Here is a 5,449-nt window from a genome sequence, read left to right as displayed (position 1 = left end):
ATTCAACCTAAACCAATGGATCTCCAGGGTCTCCAGCTTGGCAACACACCATGTACATCTGGGGACATCTCCATTGTTGTGGAAGCCAATTCCTTATTCTCTCTCTCTTTCTCTCTCTTCACACACACACACATCCTGTTGTTCTGTTTCTCTGGAGAACCCAGCACTTTCTGGGTACTGTGAACCCCAACTCTGTAGGAATTGTTATTTGTTTGTGTAATGACTAGTTCGATTAGTTTAATAAAGTCTACTTCCCACTGCCATCTCCATCAGCTTCACCCCTCTCAACCCCTGCTTCAGCTTTGTCTGTTGTCGCTCCAAGGAGCAGAGCTTGGGTGGTGTCACTAATCACCCTGGGGTGACAATGGTTTGGTTGGATTTTCTTTCTGTTCAGCTCCACTGACTGTGGGCTGACAGCTCTGTTGTTCTCAGTAATGACCTGGGGATAAACTGCTGTACAAATGCAACCAATTTCTGAATTCTGAGGTTTGTCCTGACTCCAGGAAGACTCCCCCTAGCTGCCTTACTCTGTTTTTTTCCTTTCCTGTAGAGCAGCCGGTCTATAATTTAGTCTTTATCCAGATTGTTCTCCCAAGTGTCTTTCACAACAAGCTCCATTGTTCTTGTGAGCACCTAATGCTTGAACTTCTCCAGACTGTTGTAAATGAAGTCAGTTACTTTGGGAGGCAATTACCTGTTTTATGGACTGCTTTTGCTCCACAGCTAAATCTAACCTGGGCTGTGGAGCTAGGAATGGAGGTAATAGCAAGTTTCTCTCTGCATGACACCCTGACTCTAAGGTCTAAGGGCTTTGTGTATGTGGGGCACGGCGGGGCGGTGGGGGAGACCAGCAACTGTGAGGTCTCCTCTACTCATTCTCCTGTGGAACTTCCACTTCTCAAGCTGGGGCGAAGGTGGTCAGGGCCTTGGTGTCTTCAGCATGCCGTGCCCCAAGTAAGTCCCCTGTTTCATGAGTGGGAGCTAGGTAGGAGAGGGATCACCCACTTCTCCACTGCATTTGCTTGGGAATTAGCTTTAGCCATAGGTAGCTGGGTGCAAAATGAGAAACACTGATGTCCCGCCTCTCCTGTGTTATGTGACTATGTATCTTTTTAAAAAAAAAAATAGATTTATTTACTTATTCGAAAGGCAGAGCTACAGAGAGACAGAGTGAGATCTTCCACCTGCTGGTTCACTCCCCAAATGGTTGTAACAGCCAGGGCTGGGCCAGGCTGAAGCCAGGAGTCAGGAGCTTCATCTGGGTCTCCCGTGTGGGTCATGAGGGCCATCTTCTGATGCATTAGTGGAGAGCTAGATTGGAAGTGGAGCAGCCAGGACTCAAACTGGCACCTATGTGGGATGCCAGCACTACAAGCAGCGGCTTTACCCACTATGCCACAGCACTGGCCCTGGAATTATGTATCTTAATATTTATTCTAAGTTCTTGCCCCTCAGAAATAAGAATTGAAAGCAGAGACACTGGTAAGATACACAATGAGAGCATGAATTATTTAAAATGAGAGGGTGAGTATACATTTGTGAGTGAGTGTGGGCAACCCATGTAGAGAGATTACCCATCTTGAGTGGGCCAGAGAATTGCCTATGAAAAGAAAGCATGGGAGGAGGCCAGAGAAGGACCAATGAGGGTCAGAAGCCGAAAGGCAAAAGGGCTGTTCCCACATGTAACAGTCCCCTTTATGAGTTAGGAGGTAGTCCTCTAATTAAATATACAAACTCGGTGGAGTTTGGGCGGGGTTTAATGTGTGTGAGGCTTTCTGCAAGTTGGTGTCTTCTTCCTTGTCTGAGATGAGACACAGGTGTATCATGGGAAAGTGGGTGTACTGGATTGACAGGTAAATGGGTGGAATTACCATGCAGGGTTAGAGGCAGAAATTGAGGAAAAATCTTCCAGCTCACTTAATCCTGCCTCATCTTCCTGGCTATTTCCCCTGTATCACCTGGAAAAAAGCCCTTCACCTGGGAACTGGGCATGAGGAGCCCTTGTTCTTGGCTGCCACAATCTGAAGTGGAGGCCTCTTCATGGAGCTGGGGAGAGTGGTCTTGGTTCAGACAAACAGTTACTCACTTATTTTATGAAAATTTTGTAGGTTTTCTTGAGTAGATCTTTTTTCACTTAGTATTTATGCACAGGACTATTTCTAGAGCCTCCAAAGGGTTGTTTCTAAAGGTAATCTTTTATCAGTTCTGCTGGAAGTGCAGGTTGTGCTGACAGCTGATCCTCTAAGCAGGTGAATTTACTGGTCGGACATCTCAGGGGCGCTATTCAATAAAAGATAGAACCATCACCCTCATTTTCCTCCTGCACATGGATCTCATTAAAGAGCAAGTCATATTTTTTAAATCATCAACTAATTACAAATCCAAGCGTTTCTTTGGCTCCTACATATATCCTTGGTAGGGTTCGTGCCATATGTGGTCCTCTTATTGACATTCCCTGTGATAATGTAATAATAAGTTAATGAATTACTCTACTATTATTATAAAATCTCAAATACATGTTAATTACTCTACTATTGTAATAGAATCTCACCTGATATGCAGTAAGCCAGTCACTGACACTGGGTGATGAAAGAAAATGGGCATTTATTTAACAAAGCACAGAGCAAGGGGTTGTGTACCTATTGTTCAATTCTTAGACTCTGAAAGAGATTGAGACCATCGCTTCTCGGCCTTTTGGCTAAGATCAAGTGAAAGAGATTAAGAGTAATGAATCTTTTTATTTATTTATTTATTTGAAAGGTAGAGTTCCAGAGAGGCAGAGAGAGAGAGAGAGAGAGAGAGAGAGAGAGGTCTTCCATCTGTTGGTTCACTCCCCCAAATGGCCTCAGTGGTCAGAATTGGGCCAATCTGAAGCTATGAGCCAGGAGCTTCTTCCCAGTCTTCCACACAGGTTCAGGGGTCCAAGCACTTGGGCTGTCTTCTGCTTCTTTCTCAGGCCATGAGCAGGGAGCTGAATCAGAAGTGGGGCAGCTGGGACTCAAACTGGTGCCCATATGGGATATTGGCACCGTAGACAGCAGTTTTACCCACTATTCCACAGTGTTAATCCTGAGTAATGACTCTTATAGCTTAAAATAGAGGTTGAGCAGTGCATGGTCAACTTGTGGCAGGTCTCTGTTTGGTTCACAGTGCTCATGGCCTACTTTGGTCAGAAACAGGACATTTGGTGTTTTTTTCTGAGAATGATGTGATGGTAAGGTGGGTGCCAGTCTGTCTGGGGTCTGTAGGTAGATTGATTTTTACTTTATCAAGGCCCGGGGTTTCTAAGAAGCATCTCACTTTGCATTTGGATGTTAACTATAGGGGTCATCATCAGATTCTGAGTCTTGTTACTTGGGGTCTTCAGGGGGTTGGCCTGACCTATGCACCACTCCCTAATTTAAGTTGATCTTTAATCAGAAGTTGACTTGTAATCATCAAGTTGGAGTCAGAGGAACTGAAAGCCAAGAAGGAGATTCTAGGGCCTGATAGATTCTATATCAGAAGTATCAGGGATGGGGCTATGTTTCACTATGGCCTGTTTCAAGTCAACCATGCTTCCTTATATGAGCATTTAGATTGTTTCTAGTTTGTTGCTATACCTTATTATTTTGCTGTAATCGTTGGTGTTCAAATCTAGTTTTGTTTCCTTTAAATGATCTCCTTTTTTTCCTTTTGCCTCAAAAAGTGATATTTATTCAAAGAAAAAAAATGACAAGATGTCCATCCCTTGGCTCCCTCCCCTCCCTGCTCCTGCTGCTCCTCAGCCCCCCAGGACTGAACCCCAGCTGGGGCTAGGTGGCAGGACAGCCCATCTCAGATGAGGTCAGCAACACTGAGCAGCATCTCCTCAATGGAAGTGTTGTAGAAGGTCGCAATGTCGCGAAGAGTCTGCTTATCTTCTTCTGTCACCAGGTTAATAGGCACACCCTTACAACCAAAGCGTCCACCACAGCCAATTCTGTGAATATGGTTTTCCCTGTTGGTGGGAAGGTCATAGTTGATGACTAAAGAAACTTGTTGTACATCAATGCATCTGGCCTATGTGGAGACAGAGAGGAATTCAGTGCATATAATCCATCCAGAAGGAGCTTAGTGAGTACATGTAGGCAGTCCAAAGCAGGCAAAAGAAGCAAGCATCCCCTTGTCTCCTAGAGCATTTGGGCATGCCGGATTTTCTTCCAAGTTGCTACTTTCCTGAGAGAGGCACTAGTCAGGCCCCTGGGAAAGGGAATCAACTTGGATGAATGATCTCCTTAAGATGTGTTCCCCAATGTAGCTTTACTCAGGTTGAGAGTCTGATCACTTTTATGATTCTTGACAGCTATTGCCAAATTTCTCTCTAGAAAGATTTTGCTTGTTTGTAGTGCACTCCCAATGCACAAATACACTTATTTTTCTCACAATCCTATTAACATTGAGTTCTGTCTGTTTTATTCATTTTTGGTAATTTAATAGAAGTGCCGTGGGACTTTTATTTTGTATTTCTTTCATTATTAATGATGCTGCACATGTTTCCTAGTACTTGTTTATTAACATTTTCTTGCAGGTTAACTCTGTGTTTGATAGTCTCAATTTTGGGCATGCTGCATGTCACTTTTCCTTGCTGGGATGCAATTTCTCAAGCTTTATATCGGAAAAGTTGGACTATATAACGAAAAGAGGGAAATATGGTGGAATGAGAAGGCAGTGCCAAGATGGCCACTGGTAATGGAAACTGCCTGGCAACAGGCTGTGATTGGATGGCTTTGGAAACCGCCTGGCAACCAGCTGTGATTTGTTAGGGCATAGACCACCCCTTGACCAGATTGGCTTCCTTGGCTATATAAGCTGCTGTAGCAACTGAAATAAACGAGTCTGTAGGCTGCTTGCCTCAGGCCTGCTTTCACCAGACTCCTGGGGTCTATATGGTGACTCTGCGCCTCTTGCCCCACCACACTCTTCTTCTCAGGAAGGAATCCACAGAAACATAGTAGAACTTTGTTTTTCTTTTCAAAGATTTATGTGTTGGAGGCCGGTGCTGTGGCATAGTGGGTAAAGCCGCTGCCTGCAGTGCCCATCACACATGGGCGTTGGTTTGAGTCCTGGCTGCTCCACTTCTGATTCAGCTCTCTGCTAAGGCCTGGGAAATCAGTAGAAGATGGCCCGAGTCCTTGGGCCCCTGCACCTGCATAGAAGACTGGGAAGAAGCTTCTGGTTCCTGGCTTTGGATCAGCACAGCTCCGGCCATTGTGGCCATCTGGGGAGTGAACCAGAGGATGGAAGACCTCTCTCTCTCTGCCTCTGCATCTTTGTAACACTGTCTTTCAAATAAATAAATTTTTTTTTTGTTTTACAGGTAGAGTTATAGACAGTGAAAGAGAGAGACAGAGAGAAAGGTCTTCCTTCCATTGGTTCACTCCCCATATAGCCGCCACAGCTGATGCTGCGCCGATCCGAAGCCAGGAGC

General features: G+C 44.9%; 1 non-coding gene across 1 annotated transcript; it reads right to left on the bottom strand.

Annotated features, from left to right (window-relative positions):
* Nucleotides 1–4,101: 4,101 nt before the first annotated feature.
* Nucleotides 4,102–4,245, bottom strand: LOC127490858 (small nucleolar RNA SNORA67). The gene has a single exon (XR_007919249.1). It is a non-coding gene; the product is annotated as a small nucleolar RNA SNORA67 (small nucleolar RNA).
* Between the last annotated feature and the right edge of the window lie 1,204 nt (nt 4,246–5,449).

The sequence above is a fragment of the Oryctolagus cuniculus genome, chromosome 6 (assembly GCF_964237555.1).
Source record: "Oryctolagus cuniculus chromosome 6, mOryCun1.1, whole genome shotgun sequence".
In the NCBI taxonomy this organism is placed as follows: Eukaryota; Metazoa; Chordata; class Mammalia; order Lagomorpha; family Leporidae; genus Oryctolagus; species Oryctolagus cuniculus.
The sequence above is the reverse complement of the archived record's forward strand: the minus strand, read 5'-3'. Positions and strand labels throughout refer to the sequence as shown.